The sequence below is a fragment of the Meles meles genome, chromosome 3, assembly GCF_922984935.1.
Source record: "Meles meles chromosome 3, mMelMel3.1 paternal haplotype, whole genome shotgun sequence".
NCBI lineage: Eukaryota > Metazoa > Chordata > Mammalia > Carnivora > Mustelidae > Meles > Meles meles.
Window position 1 is genome coordinate 93,640,859 of NC_060068.1, and position 22,296 is coordinate 93,663,154.

A 22,296-nucleotide genomic window follows, 5' to 3' on the forward strand; every position below is an offset into this window, starting at 1 on the left:
TGAGAAGATAGCTGCAAATGACAGCTGATAAAGGGCTAGTATCCAAAATCTATAAATAATTTATCAAACTCAACACCCTGAAAAAAATAACCCATTTTAAAAATTGGGCAGAAGACATGAACAGACATTTCTCCACAGAAGACATCTCCAACAGATGGCTAACAGACACATGAAAAGATGCTCAACATCACTCATCATCAGGGAAATACAAATCAAGACTACAATGAGTTATTACCTCACACCAGTTGAGAATGGCTAAAATGAACAACACAGGAAACAGCAGGTGTTGGTGAGGATGTGGAGAAAGGGAAGCTTCTTGCACTGTTGGTGGGAACGCAAACTATGCAGCTACTCTCAAGATAATATGGAGGTTCCTCAAAAAATTAAAATCAGAACTGTTCTATGATTTAGCAATTACACTACTATGTGTGTACCTAAAATATACAAAAATAGTGATTTGAAGGGAAATGGGGACCCCAATGTTTATAGAAGCGTTATCAGTAATAGCTGATTTATGGAAAGAGCCCAAATATCCATCAACTGGTGAGTGGTTAAAGATGTGGGATATATATATATATATATATGATGGAATATTATTCATCCATAAAAAAGTATGAAATCTTGCCATTTGCAATGATGTGCATGGAGCTAGAGAGTATTAGGCTAAGTGAAATAAGTCAGTCAGAGAAAGACAAATACCTTATGATCTCACTCATGTGGAACTTAAGAAACAAAACAGATGAGCACAGGGAGAAAAAGAAGAGAGGCAAGTGAAAAAACAGACACTTGACAATAGAGAACACACTGATTGTTACCAGAGAGGAGGAGCGTGGAGAGATGGAGGAGTAGCTGACTGGCATTCATGAGGACACTTCTTGTGATGAGCACTGGGCGTTATATGCAAATGCTGAATCACTAAATTCTATATATAAAACTAACAAAACACTCTGCTGACTGGAATTTAGAGAAAAACTTGAAAAAACAAAACAGGGTTTTTGTTGTTGTTCTGCAACAGTCGCTATCACCTTGTATAATTTATTACCTTGTGTTTAGAAAGGAACAACAGAGTTTGATTTTTGTAATATTGCTTTTGCTTAGCCTTTCCATCCAGCGATATAAACTTCTACCCCTGATGATGTCAATTTCATCTTCCAGAGATGGCCCAGTCTTTGCTCCAAATTCCCCTCTTGTTTAACTTCTGAAGGTAACGTGATTTTGCAGCATCTACAGAATAGTTTATGTCAGCAATCACGACCCCGAAATGTGTTGCCAGATACATATTTTGATCCCATAACTTGAAAACATTTCCATGATTAGATTACTGTGCTTTCTATCTTTCATGGCTTTCTATTTCCACTTAAGCCTTCCTAGTTTCCTCTCCCCTTTAAAATCAAACTACTTAATATTTTCCTTTGTTATTTCCATTACCAAATACAAGAAACTAAAGAGTCAGAGATAAATGTATTCTCAGAATTCTATGAACAGTTTATTGTAATTTAGTAAGATGCTCTCTTATGTTATTTTATCTATTATGTTGTTATAGATTATCTTTGTCTCCCTCTGTGTTTCTCTGCATAGTTTTTCTGCAGCATTTGAATTCTTATCAAGTGTTCTTGTGTGTGTGTGTGTGTGTGTGTGTGTGTGTGTGTGTGTGTGTGTACAGAGACCTCACGGTGATAATTTGCTATACACCAAATTTGTATGGTGCTTTTCAGTTTACAGAGTGATTTTCACAAACATTACCTTATCTGAGACTCATAATAACCTTGTAAATTAGGCCGTGTTATTATCATCTTCTCCAGATAGGAAAGCACTTTTACCAGGTAATGAGAAAGCATTTGAACTGAAGACTTTTAATCTAAACCCTGGGATCTGTTTACTCTGTGTTCCCCTTTTTAATTTGCTCCCTTCCCCTCTCAGTCCTGGGAATTATGCAGACCAGGGTTCAAAGGCCAGACTTTCAATTACTGGCCATCACTTCACTAAGCTGAGTCTTACTGGATTCATCCAAAATAATAGAGATTATAATAAGTCCATCATATGATTGTTATGAAAACAAAAAGAGTTAAGGTACATCAACATGTCCAGCACCATCCCACCTATAATGGCTGTATAATAAAAACTAGATTTCCTTTCCCACAGTGCTACTTAATCTTTCTTTCTTCTGAAATTTTAAATTTTTTATGAACTTTCACCCATATCAGACTCTTTGAAAAAAATCAGTCAGTGTATTTTATAAGATGAAAGCACAGGAGAAAGGAAAAAAAAAACAAAACAAACAGTATAGAGTGGAAACTCTGAACAGTTTTCTGCAAAACTAATGTGAAATTGGGTTTATCATTCTTTCATATAGGATAGTGAAAATTACAAGTAATTTGTCCACAAGAAAGTTAAGTGATTTGAAATTGTGCCCCAATCCAGAGGAATGGAAGTTCATGACATAGCTTATTTTATCTCCTTACTGTCTTCTCTCAATTTTCAGAATCTGTTTATACATTTATGAGGGGAATAGCAGGATGATAATACAAAGTAATTCATTTGGATTCGGAAAGTTTTTATGTTTTATCCCCCTCAACACAGGTAAGTCTGATCTAATGGGGACTCAATGGAAACTATGTATTTTCCTTAACTGGTGGATTAATGAATGGATCAAAAAAGGTAGAATTAGAGAACTGCCCCATTTGTCCCTCCTGTCTGTCCGTCCTTCCTTCTTTCCTTCTCTGTTTTCTTTCTTTCCTTTTCAAAGACTTTATTTATTTATTTGAGAGAGAGAAAGACAGAGAGAGAGAGCTGGGTGTGGGGTAGAGGGAGAAACAAACTCCAGACTCCTCGCTGAGCAGGGAGCCCAGTGCAGGGCTGAATCCTAGGACCCTGGGATCATGACGAGCTGAAGGCAGATGCTTAACTGAGCCATCCATGCGCCCCCATTTCTTTATTTCTTACCTTAATTCAGCTTTTCCCTTTTCTCTCACATAGACAGGCTCAGAAACTAACCTCAGTAAAGAATTCCTTGTGTTTTTTGTTAAGGGAGGAGGGATTAGGATGGTAATGAAATATTTCAGCTGAAAAAAGCTGAGCTAATTCCTATAAGATTTTTCCCCTAAATATTATATAGATCTACGATAAAATTAATAAGCAGTAGAAGTATACCTTTTGGGTTGTAAAAAGGTAATTGATCTTTTCTTTCATAGCTTCCTCATTTTTGTATTCTGCTTAGCAAGCCTTTTCTATTCCAAGATGATGAATAATTTCATCCATGTTTTCTAGCAATCTTAAGGGTCTTCTTTTTTCTTCCCAAACTTGGCAAACAAATTTATTTCCTTTCAGTTGCATCAGATGCTGAAATGATAGCTATTTGAAGCTGTTTTTGAAGATTAACAGTCCTCCATGGTGAGAAGTCTTATATATATTCTGATAGGTTATCATACAGAAGGGGAATGAAGGCATAGCCAGTAATAAGAAGCACAATAACAAAAGTTGTTGGGGGTAGGCTGAGAAAAAATAATATTTTTCTTTCTTTTTTCTTCTTTTTAATCATTATTTTACATGAGGTTCAGCTATATTATTAAGTACTATTGCATATTAACTATACATATATAAAGCTGTGTGGGCTGTTCTACTCTGGAGTGGGTTCACAGAAGAAGTGGTGGCATGAATTGGACCCTAATGTCTCAAGGGACAGGAGCCTAAGGAGGGACATTGGTTAGCAAAGGGCTTATGGATTATTTCCAGTGAGACATCAGAAAAGCCAAGGACAGTGGAGTTGGCAAGATAGTCATCAACGTTGGCCTGAAGATGCCATGCCCAGCGGAAACTGCCCCCAAACCCCCAACCAGGACAACACTCCTCTTTACAAGCTTTTGTTTTTAACTCTGGTACATCTTGGATAGCTCTAGGGTGTTTGGTGAATTTTTTGGGTGTGAGTCACCCACATCTTGCTTCAGTCACTGCCCATTTCTGATTGCAAACTGAAAAAGAGAAGTCCTGTGTCAGGGCCTGATTCAACAACCTTCTGGAATACGAACCTGTGCACGATCCAGTGATACCTTCAATTAACAACTGGATTCTGGCCCCAAGTTCAGCTTATATCCTCCTCCATTTCCTTGGGAATCCTAGCATGGTCTAATTGAGCCCAAATTTCTGTTACATCTTCCTTGACCATAAGATCTTAACTAAATCATTTTGTGAACCTGCTTTCAGTTTTTTACTTTCAGTATTTTGTTCCCTCTGTAGTCAAGGTATTTACGTGTACCGTGTGACACAGACATTTTACCATATTTTTTCCAAACTGATATCCCTTTGTTTCTGCACCATTTATTGAATAATCTATCTTTTTAATGGAAGTGGAAGTTTTTGATTGGAAGGAAAGAAGGAAAATAATTATATTTCAGATTTCACTAAGTTTGGGGCTTTTGTATGTAAAAGAGTTTCCACTCAGCCTTCTGAAAAATTCTGTTTTAATCAAGGTTCAAGTGCTAAACCATGTTTGTGGGTTGTTTCACATATGAGTAAAGGAAACCTTTGAAAGTTTTGTTCTTTTGAACATTTAGTTATATTTATTTGGTGTTTAGTCTTATTATTATTTATAATTTAGGGATAAATTCATTGTTGATCTCTTTTAACCCATTGCTTGATTCATATTTATAGTAAGTGTTTGAAAAGAAATATTTTTATTAAATGATGATTTTCCTTAAAAACGAAGAATTCAAAGAGAAAGAAATAACAAAATGAGGTGGAGAAGAAATGGTTTTGGAAACTGAGGGGTGTTAAAGACAACTTTGAATCATTCTGAAGCTAATAAGGTAATTGGATGATACATTCATTCCTAGGAAAAGGTTTCCCTAACCAATAGATCAGCCTCTACCAGGTGGTTGCTGCTAGAACGCTTTCCTCTCTAATAGTTTCTCCTACCCTTCAGTATGCCCACATATGCAGCGAGGCGGTGAGGATGCCCTGGGACCAGTCTTCTTCTCCTCTTTCCTATTCATTGTCAACTTCTCTTCCCCAACCTTACCTCTTTCCTGTTTATCTCATGGATTGTGGAAGAGGTGAGAAATAGTACCTCCTTTTACTGATTGTTGGAAGAAATAAGCTTGAGATCTTGGCAGTGTTAATAGTACACTTATTCAATGAGGTATCTTTTACAGCCTCAGTGGGGTCAACCACTTTGCCCTTCACCCTTACCCCTTCCCAGAACACTGCTCCACCCAAGACCTATGGCTTCCCTGAAGTGAAAAGGACAGTTACTGTAACTACCAGAAGAGAAAAGAGAGAGTATAATTTGGGATCACCCAGGTTTTTTCCCCCCAATCTACCTTTTCTGTCTATAAAATCAGACGCATGCATGCTACTGCACCTGGTAAGTGTAAAGCTGTGTTTCCCATCAGAAAGAGTGAAGCCTGCCAGAAAAGGCCACTCAGAAAAACCAAGATGCTCAGAGGAAGTGAATTGTGTGTAGCTAAACTGAAATAGGGAGAAAATATGTAGGAGTGGGTTCAAAGGATTTCTCAAGAAATAAAGATATAGAATAAGAAACAGGCAAGACAAGAGAGATAGAAATAGGAGAACTCAGAGAATAATAATGACAGGAAAGAGGAGGAAAAGGAAGCATACTTTACATTTTATAATAACTTGACCTAAGCAGTTTATGAAACAATATATGTAGCCCAGGATTTAAGCCAGGCTTTCAGTTAAAAAGAGATATACCCATGTACCTTTATTTTCCCTTCTTTCAAAATGACCTTGAATTTTAGTTTGGTAGATTTCGGTGCAGCTGTTACTTGATAATAACACATTGTGTTTTTCGATTTACTTAGATTATTTAAAAAACAGATAACTGAAAACCATCTGTTTATGTTTCTATGTAATTTGTTCTCAGGACAGTAACTAGGAAGAAATCATTGAAAATCCTGCTATGAAAGCCTCTTGTTAATTTAAGGAGCCCTACAAATTCAATCTGTAGTACTGGGTGAAAAGGGGTACCAAAGGCTGGGTTTTCTGAGAGAAGCAGCAAATTAATTTCTTTCTTTGCTCTTTGTGGCTGGGGGGCATCTTTCTGATCTGGCAGTGACTCTGAGTTGAATGTGCATTTGAATTATCAGAGGCAAGTGCTTGAACTGCCTATTCTCCAGATTCACCCCAGGAGACTTTGATCAGTCCCTCTGGGATGGGCCCAAGTCAAGAGGCTCCCCAGGTGATTGATACGTAGTAAGTATTCCAAGGACCCCACTTGGAATGCTTCTGTAGAACGATAAATCTGTATCACGGATTTGGGAGGTAAATTCAGGATGTATTTTCTAGCTCAGCTATTATTACCAAGAATTAACATACACACACATGCATACACACACACACACACACACGCACGCACGCACGCACGCACACAACCCCAGAACAACCCAATTAATATAACAACAAAGCAAATCGCTCAAAGAAAAGCAAAACCCAATAATGGATTTTAAATAGGTTCTTAGAGATACAATGGAATCTGATCAACCCCAACTGCTGGGACACAAAAGGACAACTCTGAGTTGATAAGAAGGACTAAGGGAAAACCTTTCAAAGGACCATAGTTAATTTCAGTTATTAACACCAAATGCTAGGCTCTGGGAAGCATTATCCATTTTACACAGCGTGCTAATCTGCCATCTGTGGGGCTTGCTGGGCAAATGTGTTCTGCTGAAGTCCCTTTCACCGTACTCAGCTGCATTTGGTTGAGTCTATAGTCTAATTTCTTTTGTCCTTGCTTGAGGCCCTAACTTAAAAATATGTCCCCCTTTCCTTTCCCCTCCCTGGGCTTCTATGGAGCATAAGGTAATTTTTGACTTGGTAGACGTAGGAGACAGGGGTGATTTGTTTTTCTGGGAAATGGTGATGAATACTTCTTTCTAGTGCTGATGGATGTAGCAAATTGGGGAATAAGCCACTTTCTCTGGGATGTAGATTCTGCCACAAATGATGTTTGCAATTTTGAGAAAGTCATTTTACCTCACAGTGCCTCAGTTTCCTTATCTCTGTAAGATAGGGGCAGCAGATCATGGACATTCTGTGGTCCTCCATGATGCTCATAGAAGGAGAAGGTGGTAAGCCCATTCATGTGTTCTCTCACATAACCTCACTGCAAGCTTCATTTCTGATGAGGCAGATTGTCTTTCAAGACCATTTAAAAAGAAGATGGGTAGGGGGGCGCCTGAGTGGCTCAGTGGGTTAATCCTCTGCCTTCGGCTCAGGTTCTGATCCCAGGGGAGCCTGCTTCCCTTCCTCTCTCTCTGCCTGCCTGCTTGCTATTTTTCTCTCTCCGTGTCAAATAAATAAATAAAAATTTTTTTAAAAAAGAAGATGGGTAGGGATGCCTGGGTGGTTCCATTGGTTAAGCGTCTGCCTTTGGCTCTGGGTCATGATCCCAGAGTTGTGGCATGGAGTCCTGCATCGGGCTCTTTCCTCAACGGGGAGTCTACTTCTCCCTCCACTGTCTTCCCACTCATATTCTCTCTCTCTCTCTCTCTCTCTCTCTCGTTCTCTCTCTCCATCAAATAAATAAATAAATAAAATCTCAACAAAAAAGAGAAAAAAAGAAGAAGAAAAAGATGGGTTCATAGTTTCGGAATTCATGCTGCTTACAAGTGGCTGCATGGAATTCTAACCCATGGTCTTTTCACTAGCAAGAGTTGGGTTTAGAGCTCCCTGTCTTATTTATTTTCTGCTTTGTCCTGGGCTGTCTGCTAGCACTTGACTTGGAGTGCGGTGTGGGACTGTGGAGGGGAGAAGGAGAGCCTGTTTCGTAGTCACAGACTGCGAGTTTATACAGGGAAGGAAAACCCTTGAGGGTCTTCTTCAGCAAGAAAATGGCTGCTATTCATGCCTCTTGCCATTAGGTGGGGCAGTTGAAGAGTGGGAACAGAGCATTTCTCCTTTCTTCCTCCCTTCCTTCCTTCTTCCCTTCTCTCTCCCTTCCTTCCTTCTTCCCTTTCTCTCCCTTCCTCCCACCCTTCCTTCCTTCCTCCTTCCCTCCCTCCTAATGGGCAATTTTCATTTAGCTCTTTCTATGTGTGCTAGGTACCTGGCTAGGCTTTTTACAAGTACCAGTTCAGTGAATTCTCGTACAGTCATCAGAACAGGTTCAATTACTATCTTCTTCTTACAAATGAGGAACTAACGCTAAAGGGAGTTAACATTTAAGGAAACTTCTTGAAGGCCATCTAAGATGTGGTGGAGCTAGGACACGAACCTGGTTTGTATGATTTTAAAGCACATGCTCTTAACAAACAAGCCGTGCTAAGGCTACCTATTTGTTTGTCCTGCTTTGGTCATAGCAGAATACTCTACCAGTTTGGGTGAAAGGCTCTGGAATTTGTAATTAGGAAACATAACTTCTGTAATTTTTTTTTAAATTCAGTGCTGTTGAGCTGTAACTGCTGAGAATATGTTATGTTTAGCAGATACCATGTTGAGTAAGACAAAGTCCTTGACCTGAAAAAATAAATGGGAGTTCCAGGAAGTAGACAGCATGGTAAATCATGTGTGTGGTGATACGAGACTGTAGAGCGGGACCCCTGAGTCCTGGGAGATGGAGGCAGAGAACGATTTCTGGAAGAAAAGGTGTCCAAGTGGGATCATGAGGAAAGAATAGGTATTAGCCAGATGGGCAGCATTAGAAGAACTTTCTACAGCATATCTAGGGCCCAGTTTTCTCATTCATTAAAATTAGGCATAGAGCTAAAAAAAAATCCAAAAGATCTCTTCTATATTAGTTTTCTATTGCTACCATAGTAAATAAGTGCAGATTTAGCATCTTGAATAACACAAACTCATTATCTTATGGTTCTGAAGCTTAGAAGTCTGACACAAGTTTTACTGCACTGAAATCAAGGTATTATCAGCGAAGCTGTGTGTCTCTGGAGTCTTTAAGGGAAAATTCATTTCCTTGATCATTTGGGTTGAGAGCTAGCTGTTCATAGCTTCCAGAGGCCACCACATTCCTTGGCTCATCACCCCCCTCTTCTATCTTTAAAGTCAGCAACAGTGGGTTGAGTCCCTCTCATGCTTTTAATCTGTGCTCCTTACTCTAGCTCATCTCTCTGACCCACGTGGGAAAGATGGAAAAAGAACATTTTCTTTCTTGCTTTATTTTATTTTATTTACTTATTTGACAGAGAGAGACAGAGCAAGAGAGGAAATACAAGTAGGGGGAATGGGAGAGGGAGAAGCAGGCTTTCCACTGATCAGGGAGTCCGATCTCAGGACCCTGGGATCAGAAACTGAGCTGAAGGCAGATACTTAATAACTGAGTCACTCAGGTGCCCCGAAAAAGAGCATTTTCAAGTGAAGTGATTTATATTCAACAATCTTTTTCTTAGTCTGTGTAAGTGATAAAAAATACTTTCTTTTTACAGAGTCTAAACTCTTACAGTGGCCAGACTATTAGTTTCTTCTTTAATCCTGTACAGGAAGGAAGAGGGGGCACATGGATGATGAAGTTCATGTATTATAGTGTTGCAGATTTGGATATTAACATAAAATTTCCATTTAGGATTTATTTATTTTTTTAAAAGATTTTATTTATTTATTTGACAGACAGAGATCACAAGTAGGCAGAGGCAGGCAGAGAGAGAGGAGGAAGCAGGCTCCCTGCAGAGCAGAGAGCCCCATGCGGGGCTCTCTTCCAGGACCCTGAGAGGGTCTAACCCACTGAGCAGAGGCTCTAACCCACTGAGACACCCAGGCCCCCCCACCCCACCCATTTAGGATTTAAAAGCCAAAATGGACTCCAAAGCCAACTTATATCTATGCTTTCCCACAGAGCAAAGAAAGTATGTGAGGTTGTGTGAACATAGTAAGAAGCTTAGGGAAGTCCACGAAATGGAAGAGCCATGACAGTGCAACCATCCTCCTCAGTGCCTTTCGATTTCCTTTAGCATCCGCAATACTTGACTTTTTCCCTCTCCTTCCACCTTCTGTTAGAAAACTCCATACCAGTTAACTGATCTGACATCTTAATGGATTATTCATTAAGAAAATCTTTTGTGCCAAGCACTCCATGATGAATTTTGATTGCTGCTGTTACCTGGGCTCTGCTTTGAAGTGTTTTTATTGACCCACTCTTAGATTTAAGATGTTTTCACTGGATTTTAAAAAATGACTTGGTAAAATTTCAGATCAGTCATTTAAAGAGGAGTGTCTTTAAATTCTGATTTGTCAATATCTACAGGTAGGTCAAAGAGTCAGAGATATGAAGAAGAAGGGACTAATGAGGGAAGTATTGCTGGATCTTCTAAATAAGAGTCTGTAGGGTCATAATATTGACGATGGTGGGAAAACTGATTTGGAAATTTACATTTCAGATTAAAGAACATTTTTTATGAGATGAAACAATGAGATTTGGTAGTTAAGAAAAGAGGATTAGTGAGGAAATCAGCTCAGTAAACACTTGAATAAAGGAATGGTCCAGCTAAAATGCTTTCCTACTTTTCCTAAAACGTTACATTTGTTTTTAGTATTTTTGTGTGAACTAGTTAAAAGTCCCTACAACTCACAGAGCTCTACCTTTGAGAAACAGATTCCCAACAAATTTCATGAGCCTTCCAGAGGACTACAAAATAGAGAAATGGCTGAATTTGATATAAATCGGTGGTGCTCATTTGCCCAAAAAACCTTGGGAACAGACTGGATTTGTACACTGTGGTAATTTTAGATGGAAGTCAACATTATAATCAGCTTCTCCTGAGAACTTGTTCCTCAATTTCCAAGAAACCAGTACAAGGGAAAGATGAGAATGAGGGGCTTCTTTTTTCTGGTTGAGTAGGATATGGTACTTATTAAGTTAATAATGAAAATATCGAAATCTTTTTTGAGTATACAGTCTGTACCAGGTACCCAACTAAGCATGTAATTAAATCATGGAATTCTCACAATAACCCTGATTTTGGTACTATTAAATAGCATCATTTTTTTTTCTTCATAGGGTTGATTCCCAAACCACCTGGGTTTTGTATATTTAGAGAAAAATTGAATTTCATGGTCAAGATTAAATAATTAAGACCAGTTAGTTTTTTCACAGATGTGTTTGTATAAATAACAAAGCCAGCATGCTAACATTATCTGGGAATGCATATAATAATATCTCACATTACTATTTACAAGAAAAAGCTATTGGTATAGGTTTGGATGATCAGTAGTTAAGTATCATCATGCTTTCTGAGAAGGAAGGAAATAAAATCTAATAGATTTAAAAAGTTATATTATTTTTGTTAGTGCCAAATACTGCACATGTTGACTATGCTTTTTTGAATCACAAGTTAAAGGAGAAGACTCTTTCCTAAAAAGGAACCAGCAGAGGAAATGAACAGAAAACTCACACATAATTTTTCTTGAGTATTTTTATTTCATTTGAAGTCTTCCTTAACCACTTGTCTAGAATAGTAGTACTTCTTCATTCTCTAATGCTTTACCTTCTTGATTTTTTTCTTGTAGTCCTGATCACTACCTAACATATTTCATGGTAGTTTGTCTATGTAGTGTTTCTTCCTACTAGCTTTGTGAGGCCAGAGAATTTCACAGCTTTGTTCACTGATGCTTCTTTATAGCCTAGAACACTGCCTATCACTTAGTGGATGCTCAGTAAATATTTGGGTAATTGAATTCTATAAATGAAATAAGGAAATTCATGTGGTTAATAATTGAAAAATATTCTGATTTACTAGAAACCAGTGAAAGTAAAAACAATTAGTATTTTCATCTATCAATGAATGAAATGTGTCTGAAAATATGTATACCTAGTGGTTATGAGAGTGGAGTAAAATAGACATTTGTACAGAATTGAGAAGCATTTTGCTGGAAAACATTTTGGAAATATGTGTGTCTTTAAAAACATTTCTATACCACATTTTAATTCTAAGAATATATTAATGAAAAAAATCTAAAATTAAAAAGTAGCTTTTTTTTAACAGAAGTCTTTATTTCAATTTTATTTATATAGAGAAATTATTTCTAAAATCCTAAATGTGTAAAGGGAGGGGAATGATTAAATAAATTAGGATGCATTACTCACATGGTATATAAACATTAGAATTTAGGTTTACTAAGGGTTTCTTAAACACGGAAAAGCTGAAGCCATGAATTTGAATTAATTTTTAAAATTATATGAGAGTCTGAATACATGATGTTATTTTAAAAGCAAACAGAAATAGTGGGTAGAAATTATGCCAGAATATAATAGAGGCTGGGACAGGTAGGATTATAAGTGATTTTATTTTATATTTATAATTTTAGTTTTCAGGTTTTCTAGAATGAAATTTTTTAATTAAAAATAATTTTAAAAATGATAAAATGACTATTTGAAACTGGTGATAATCTAGAAATGATTATGTTTTCTATTTCTTTTTCTTTCTTTTTTTTCTTTCTTTCTTTTTTATTGAGAGGGAGAGTACATTTGAGGGGTTGTGGAGGAAGAGAGAATCTTAAGCAGGCTTCACACCCAGCATGGAGACCAACCTGGGGCTCAGTCTCATGACCCTGAGATTATAACCTTAGCTGAAATCAAGAGTCTGACATTCAACTGACTGAACCACCGTGGCACACCCTGATTATGTTTTATAGTGTGTACCTGTGGGTCACATGAAGAAATGAGTACAGTATTACTTCTATTGTGTAAGAGTGCACATGTCCACAATAGCCAAATCATGGAAAGAACCTAGATGTCCATCAACAGATGAATAGATAAAGAAGATGTGGTATATGTACACAATGGAATACTATGCAGCCATCAAAAGAAACGAAATCTTGCCATATGCGACAACGTGGATGGAACTAGAGGGTATTATGCTGAGCAAAATAAGTCAATCAGAGAGAGACAATTATCATATGATTGCCCTGATTTGAGGAAGTTGAGAGGCAATGTGGAGGGTTTGGGTGGTAGGAAAAGAATAAATGAAACAAGATGGGATTGGGAGGGAGACAAATCATAAGTGACTCTTAATCTCACAAAACAAACTGAGGATTGCCAGGGGAGGAGGGTAGGGAGAAAGAGGTGGGGTTATGGACATTGGGGAAGGTATGTGCTATGGTGAGTGCTGTGAAGTGTGTAAACCTGGTGATTCACAGACCTGTACCCCTGGGGCTAATAATGCATTATATGTTAATAAAAAAACAAAAAGTTTTTTTAAAAGGTGAAAAAAAAAAGAATTTCTAACTAAAATTAAATTTTAACACATCCCTGGGATTTCCAGGGAAATGCTCACTAGAGGAGTAAGAAGATCTAGACTTAAAGGAATGTTAGTACATCCTTTCAACAGGCAAATATGTTTTTATTTTTGAATTCTGATCAATACAAAGAAATTAGTTACTTGGATTTAATAACCAGATATATTATTTTTATTTGAGACTGGCGACATGTTGAGTGAGCTTGGGCAGAGACTAGCAAAGGGCGTTTGATAGACCAGGGCGAGAGGCCTAAGGTGCATGGGATTTAGAAGGCAACAGGACCTTTCAGGAGGTGGTAGTCGCAACAATTACTGATTCTGTCCTGTGGCTAGTCTAGGTTCCAGACAAAAAGTTTGCTCTGGCCTTTTTTCTTGGAAGCTTTACCCTTTTTTCTTGGAAGAAAAAAGAAAAAAAGCTTTACCCTTTTTCCTTTTTTCTTGGAAGACTATACCCTTGATTCTTCTATTGTTAGACCCATTTCTATTTCTGGCTCTGCCCTCAGCATCCCTGATACCTACATCGATGAGCTTGACCACACAAGCTCCTCATTCTTTCACGATCTATGCTGTTGACCAGACTGTGAAACTCAGCCAGCACCCTAGGGCAGCAGGCCAAAGCACAACATTTAATAAGTAGGCTTTCCCATAATTTGATTTATTTTTTTTTAAAGACTTTCTTTATTTCACAGACAGAGATCACAAGTAGGCAGAGAGGCAGGCAGAGAGAGAGAGAGAGGTGGAAGCAGGCTCCCCGCAGAGCAGAGGGCCCGATGTGGGGCTCGATCCCAGGACCCTGAGATCATGACCTGAGCCCAAGGCAGAGGCTTTACCCCACTGAGTCACCCAGGTGCCCCCATAATTTGATTTATTTAATTCAAAGCTACATGAGCTTTTGAATTTTGTTCAAGAACATACCCTTATTCTTGGTCTGGTATTTAGACCTTAAGAGGTAGAAGGCCTTTGAAACTGAGCTTGTGTGTTGACATAGAGGAAAGATGCAGTGAGCCAGTGCATTTTACCTGAACTTTGCTGTTATTATCTACTATCCTCTAATTTGTTGAGGCAACAGTCTAAGTGTTATAAATATTTTCCACACAGTCTAGCATGATGTCTGGCATGTAATAGATGCTCGATAAATATTTATTAAGTGATTTTTCAAACACTCCATTTTCTGGCTTTAATTCATTCGTGAAATGGAGCCAATCACTTTACACTAATTATTTAAGAATACAAAACTCATTCCTGACTTAAGTCCAAAATATGTAAGGCACCATTATAAATCAATGAAAATGAGACAGACATTCTACTAGGAAAATAAGCAAGACTTGAAGAGACATCTCATCAAAGAGAATATCCAAATGTTCAATACACATATGAAAAGAGGCTCAGTATAATCATCAAGAAAAAACATTACCACAATTCAGTACTACCACAAATTCACAAGAAATGGTAATATACAAAAGAAAAACAATACCTAGTGTTGACAAGAATGTAGAACAGCCGGAAACTTCAATCACTGTGGGAGTGTGTATGTATACATTTGCTTTTGAAAATCTATTTGTCGGTGTCTACTAAAGGTGAACATGTATATATCCTAAGACTCAGCAGTTCTATTCCTTGGTACACATCCAACGCAATGGCATACAGATGTTCATCAAAAGACTATGAAAATATTCATAGCAGCACTATTTGTAACAGACGACAGTTGGAAAGTTCCCAATGCTTATTAGGAAAAAAAAATGACTAAATTGTAATGTATTCACCCAATGCAATAATAATGAGCAATAAGAATGAATGAATCACAACTAAAGTAAAAAAAAAAAAAATATTGAGGAATCTCTCAGACGTAAGAACCCAGACACCAAAGAACGCATACTGTCTGATTTCATTTATACAAAGTGCAAAAATAGGCAAAACTAGTTCTGCTAGCAATCAGGATAGCAGTTACTCTTAATGGGGATGGGCACTTATGATTGTAAAGGAGCACATGGGGTTTCTGAGGTGCTGATAATATTATGTTTTTTGATGTGGGTGCTAGTTATGTGGTATAGTCTGTAAAAGTTTACTGAGCTGTATGCTTACGATTTGCATGCTTTTTTGTATGTATGTTATTCTTCAGTGAAAAGGTAAAAGAATTTTAACTTTTTTTTCTAGTTAACTCACCAAATCCTGATATTGAGCTTGTCCCATGATCTTATGAATGTAGCCCCAAAGTATCTCCTGATGTGATCTCATGATAGCATGGGAAGCATCAAATTTTAAAACCTCTGCCTGAAGGTACCTGGGTGGCTCAGTGGGTTAAGCCTCTGCCTTCGGCTCAAGTCATGATCCCAGGGCCCTGGGATCAAGTCCCACATTGGGCTCTCTGCTCGGCAGGGAGCCTGCTTCCTCCTCTCTCTCTCTCTCTCTGCCTGCCTCTCTGCTTACTTGTGATCTCTGTCTGTTAAATAAATAAATAAAATCTTTTTTTTAAAGATTTTATTTATTTATTTGACAGACAGAGATCACAAGTAGGCAGAGAGGCAGACAGAGAGGAAGGGAAGCAGGCTCCCTGTTGAGCGAGAGCCCGATGTGGGGCTCGATCCCAGGACCTGGGATCATGACCTGAGCCGAAGGCAGAGGCTTTAACCCACTGAGCCACCCAGGCGCCCCAATAAATAAAATCTTGAAAAGAAAAACAAGAAACAAACCTCTGCCTGAAATGTTTATGATGGTTTAAAGTGCAGAAGAATAGAGAAGTTGTTTTTGATTTGGAAGCAAAGGGAAAGGTTTTGCTTTGAACAGAGATTTTGAATTTTTTTTTTTTTCTATCTTTGAGTTTAATTATTTGCTGAGCCTTCTCAATCACACTGGGATGGGAACTTGTCCTTTGTTAGAGGAAATAAAAGTCACACCATTATCAAATAACTGGAGTGTGTTACCACATAATCCAGACTGTGAACTGTTGACAAATGACTCTACATTGTAAAATGTTAAATGGTTATTTTGTTTTTGTTTTAAGATTAGGAACCAAAGTCTTTATTTGTCAGTGCTACTACATCCTGCAAAGTATCTAAATGAGCTATTTCCAGGTTCCCCTTTATGATAAGAGCTTATGGTGCATGAATACACCCACATTTTGACCTATGTATGTAGAGATAACAAACTCATAAGGTTGCCTAGCTGCTTTTTATTGTGTATTCACAGCTTTCCCTGCCCTCAGGGATATAGTTGAAGAAGAGAGGAATGCTTGGCCATGCTCAGAAGGAGGTATGTGTGAGCTTTATGTTTGAGTGGATGCCAAGTCTTCTACCCTTGTTTAGATGCAAACCTAGTAGTCAGGGACCTTGTCATATCTATTTTCTGCAAAGTACCTTCTGTACTTGTCAAGATCAATAACTGGTTTTATAATGACAGAGAGCTCAGAATTCAACCTTCAGCGTGGAAATGGCTGAGTACTTACCAGCACTCCTTCTGACATTATCAGACCAGAGAGTACAGATTTCTGTATAAGAAACCCTTCTTAAAAACTTTCACTAATTCTTCCTGCTGCATATCATCTTCATGAACTATCCAGTGTCATTTAATAGTAACGATAGTAAGGTATGATACATTTTAGTATTTTACAGTTTCAAAAAATAGTTTTCACACTAACTTTCCCATTTTTTTTCTAAAAAAAACCTATCAAAGTGGTCATGTCATATATTATGCCATTTTGTAGATGAGAAAACTGAGACTCAAGACACTGAGCCTTATTAACACAGCTAAGACATATTGAATCCAGGCTTTTCAAATCAGTTGAGAGCTCTTTCTATCTTATGCCACCCTCATGAGTTTCATGTTTTTATTTATCTTTGATATAGGACTATGGCATAAGAATTGTGGGGTTAATTTATTATTTAATTCACTTAATACATATGATGTACCAAATATTGATTGGATGTTGGTGATACAATGGTGAATCAGGTAGAAGGAGTCCTACTACCTCTGGAGCTCAGAGCTTGTGGCAGGAATGCAGACAAATAGATGAGCTATTGAAATAGGAAAGTAGCACACCTGGATTTATCCTCTCTGTACTATCCTAGGATACAGTGTGTTATGGAAGTACCCAGGAAGGGCATGGGACTCTGGACTCATATAGGCTTTCACTCATATGAAGACTTCTATTAAATGGTACTAGAAAATAGAATCTACTAGATGTTTTAAATGACCAGTTGTAAGAGGAAAGTAATATTTGAGAAACATGCATGATAACTGTATTCAGTGAAAAGGAGGATTGTAACTCATTGAAAGTTCCTTTGGGGTGAAGGTGAGTGGCCATGCTTCAGGGTCCAGATTTCAAAATATAAACCTGGAAAAGGAAAGAAAGGGAACAGGGGCTGACAACAAAAATCAAATTAGGCTTTATTTACCACATTTTCTTTCCTTTTTTTTTTTTAATATTTTATTTATTTATTTGACAGATGGAGATCCCAAGTAGAGAGGCAGGCAGAGAGAGAGGAGGAAGCAGGCTCCCTGCTGAGCAGAGAGCCCAATGCTGGACTCAATCCCAGTACCCTGGGATCATGACCTGAGCCGAAGGCAGAGGCTTTACCCCACTGAGCCACCCAGGTGCCCCATCCTGTGTCATTTTTCAATAAGGGAAACTAGATTATGATGCAAGGGCATAATTTAGTTTTTTAAAGATTTTATTTATTTATTTGAGGGAGAGAGCATGAGTGGGGGTAGGGGCAGAGGGAGAAGTAGACTCACTGCCAAGCAGGGATGCCTGATATGGATCTCGGTCCTAGGACCCCAGATCATAACCTGGGCCAAAGTCAGACACTTAATTAAATAAGCCACCCAGGTGCCTCATGACTGCATGACTGCATTATTTATTTATTTATTTAGATTTTACATATTCATTTGACAGAGATCACAAGTAGGCAGAGAGGCAGGCAGAGAGAGAGGGGGAAGCAGGCTCCCCCCTGAGCAGAGAGCCCGATGTGGGGCTCGATCCCAGGACCCTGAGATCGTGACCTGAGCCAAAGGCAGAGCTTTAACCCACTGAGCCACCCAGCTGTCCCTTGACCACGGTTTTAAGCATAGACAGTGCTCAGTTATCCTCAGACTCTCGTGGCAAAACACTATATTTTTGTTCATAAAGCCTCTCCATCTCTCTTTAACTTCCCTAAAAGTATCAGTACCCCTGACACTTACTTACGTCTCAAGGACTGCTACTTATGTAAGCATTTGGGCTTCCTATCTAGGAGTGTCTCCCTGGCTGGCTCAGAATTTGGCTATGTTCTGTATAAAGCTCTTTGACTTTCTGGCTAAATGGTAGGGTTCAACTCTGTATGTCCATCATACTGACATATACATCCTGCTCTAAGTTCCCAGCAGCAAACATGCTCTTGCACTTAAATACTGAATGGAGAAGGTAACTGTTGAGGATAATATTTTCGAACGTGAGGTCTTTGGAAAGTTTTCAAGGAATCCTTGGACTCTGAGAAATGGTTTGTAAAATTGTAATGACTCATTTGTACATTATTCTGGGAAGTACATTCACCGCGTTTGTTGGTTAAAGGGACCCATAGGCCTTACCGCCATATGCTCCCCTAAAAAAAAAAAATAAATAAAAAAGTTCAAAACTGTTGTGTGGTGGTGGGAGGCAATGAAGAAGCCATCCGAACATCAGAGGTTGTAGCCAGCCTCCAAATTGGCTTCACTGATCCCCTTTCATATTGTACTACATTGCTCTCTGTGCCCAGCAGAACACAGCAAAAGCAATGGTATGTCCCTTTTGAGATGTGGTTATAAAGTACTGTGGCATCTGTCTTGTGTATTGGCTCACTCAACCTCTATCACTCACGCTGGGGGAAGCTGGCTGCCAAGTCATGAAGACTTCAGACAGCCGGTGAAGAAGCTGGTGTGATGAGGTTTAGAGGCCTCTGACCAACAGCCAGCAAGGACCAAATGCCTGCCAGCAACCATGTGATTGACTTAGGAAGGTTTTTCCAGCACTGGCTGAGCCTTGAGATGACTACTACCTCGGTTGGCAGCTTTGACTGCCATTCCCTGCCATTACAACAACCTAGCTAAGCACCTCCCGAGTTTGGGATCCTCACAAACTATGTGAGATGATAGATGTTTATTGTTTTAAGCTGCTACATTTTGGGATAATTTAGTACATAGCAGTAGATACTTAGATACCTAATGCACATTACCCTTACTAATCATGGTAAAAAGAAAAGTGGTTATAAGAAAATGTTGTGTTTATAAAATGCTGATCTTCTCCGTTAGTCCTGGGAAATTAGAGCTGGAAATAATGTGCAAGTCACCACTCCTTTTCTTCTGTTAGTGAGGAGTGCAGTGTGGTCCATTCACAGCCAGCAGCCAGTAACCATTGTGAGCCTCACTGTAAGGAGCAACCCCAGGACAGAAATAAACAAGTTTTCTTTTAAGTGATTTCTTTATTTCCTTTTACAAGGCACCAGCTCTCAAATGTGTCCTGGGGAAATCTTATATTTCCTCTGAGCATCATCAATTCAACAGAGAATTCGTGCTTTGCCAGTGATCACGGGAGGTACTGATGTAATCCTTTTTTTTTTTTTTTTTTTTTTTAAGCTGTAAGTCCTCTTTGAGCTTTCCAGTAAGGTTTTACAGCTGTTAGTTTCCTGAAGTAGTGACTTGCTTAAATGATGGGACACTTGGATGCTGCTTGTGCAGTGCTGCTTGTGGTAGCAATCTGCAAAGAAAAAAAACTTTCAAGTTCAAGTAGAAATGGAAGAAAAACAGTTTGATTCTGTGATTATTAGACATAGGAAAAAATACTGAAATATCCAATAAAATAAGCACTCTGTTGCTTTTAGTGAAAGTAGCTTAATAAAATGGATGGATTCTCCCAAGAGCAACAATTGTTACCTTTTTCTTACTATCATTGTGGTTCCTTCTTTAAGAACCTAGTTGATCCATTTCTTGGGCTGACAGGAACATTTTTCTAGAGCAATATTTTAAAACTATAGGGACTCACTAGAGAAATGTGCAACTAATCATTTGGTTTAATCTTACCTTGGAATTAAGTAGAATAAAAAAATTCACAGTATAACACATAATATATGAAGTAATTTTTTGGTTTAGTTTTTTAAATCTATATGTCTATTTTTATGTCTGTATGTACTCTGTAAGATTTAAAATGTTTGTTTGTGGGGCGCCTGGGTGGCTCAGTGGTTTAAGCCTCTGCCTTCGGCTCAGGTCATGATCTCAGGGTCCTGGGATCGGGCCCCACATTGGGCTCTCTGCTCAGTGGGGAGCCTGTTTCTCCCTCTCTCTCTGCCTGCCTCTCTGCCTACTTGTGACCTCTCTGTCAAATAAATAAATAAAAGATTTTAAAAAAATAAAATGTTTGTTTGTTTGACTATGACTTATAGTAAAAATACTTGAAAGTCCCTTCTCTATAGCATCTTGATTATGGAAAAATAAAATCCAGATTTTGGGAAGTATGCCACTGATGGCCTATTTCCTAATGGGGAGAGGTGGTAAGCAATGGTGACAATACTACACAGAGATAGGGTCAGTCTTCCTGAAGAGAATGCGTATTTCACTCCCAATTATTCTGGAAAGTTCCCCATCTGCAAAGAATGCCCCATTTTGAAGGCAGGCGATGTATGTGAAGCAAGGGGCTTTTTATTTTCACTGGTGCCAGGAGGACCTGAGACTGGTCTATGAAACAGAGAATGGGCTGATGTGGTTCCTGGCCACGTAGCAGGGACCATGTGCAAGCAGCAGTTGTCATCCATGGCTGGTAGCCAGTGGGGGTGAGGTACCTGCAGAGGTTTCAGGCCCAAGAAGGCACACCTCAAGCCCTCTAGCAAGTGGAAAGAGGAACTGAGACTGACCCTTACATAGAGGGGAAAGTAGTGTTCCTTCCATAAATCTGGGTAGAGAGTGCTGGGAACAGAGCCAAGCAATTGTGTTCAAGAGAATGGGGTTCATTCTCACAGAAGTAGCAAAGCCAAAGAACTGGAAGGAATGTTCCAGGGTCCATGTGAGGCAGAATACTAGAAAATGTCAAGAAGGAACTGGCTAGTGAGTCATGAGAGGCAGGATGGAGCCTCTTAGGGGAAAGCTATTTTCCAGCAGATGAGCTCATGCTGCCAGGCAGTAGATGTTAGAGCTACATGAGGTGATCTACTTTATCATAAAGGTTCTGGACTTCATGCCCCTCCTGTAGAAGGTGGGTCTCGGGGAAGACGATGAAATATGTGAATGTAGAAGGGCTATGATGATTATTTGCTTAGCACTTGATACTGAGAAAGAAATACATAGAAGTGACCATGTTCTAAAGTTAGCCCAACCTCACAGTCATCATCACAACTTAAATCTCTGGGCTTATAGTGTTATCAGTAGCCTTCTTCCTTTGGGTTGAACAGTATGTTTTCCTAGGGACCTCTTTTAAAATGTTGAATTTTAACATTTTGCCCCATGTGGGGGATAATATTAAATTGGTAATATACCTTTGCATCAATGAGTGAACAGAATTCTTTCTGAAATGAGTAGAGGATCAATGAGTACTTGGTGGAGAAGGGAGAATCGTGAAGAAAAGGGTCAGTGAGGATATTCTTTGCCACTTTGCAATTTTTCCAAGGGCCCAGTCATTCCATTAGGTTTGTGTGAATGGCTCTAACTGATCTTGGGCACTACAGTCTCATCCTACAGACTATTTCTGGGGGGTTAGGGAGGGGAGTGAGGCCATGAGCCCGAGGGAAAAATTCTGCATCATGTAGAAGTAGATTAACGGACCACACACATTTTAGAACATCTGCTAGATGCAAAGTTTTGTGCTGAGAAACATAATTCCTCCGTAATTTATAGACTAGTAGAAAGAGAGACAATATCAGAGTATATCTAATAATAAAATGCAAGCAAGTATCTTATTTACATGATACTTAGATAGATTTTAAATAAGATTTTTTTAGCCAGAAATCACACAATGTTGCCATTTTCCTGAGCCAAATGCTAAACTGTCTCACATCATGACCTCAAGTACTCCTGGCAAAACATAAACACCTTCATTCATTCATTTAGTATTTCACCAGCTATACTGAGTATCAGCTATAAAGGCTCTATGCTATGTACTTTG

At 38.7% G+C, this 22,296-nt stretch overlaps 1 protein-coding gene across 4 annotated transcripts in view; it reads left to right on the forward strand.

Moving 5' to 3' along the window:
* Positions 1 to 22,296, forward strand: part of PDE4D (phosphodiesterase 4D) — a 1,501,314-nt gene that overhangs the window by 360,872 nt on the left and 1,118,146 nt on the right. The window lies entirely within an intron of this gene.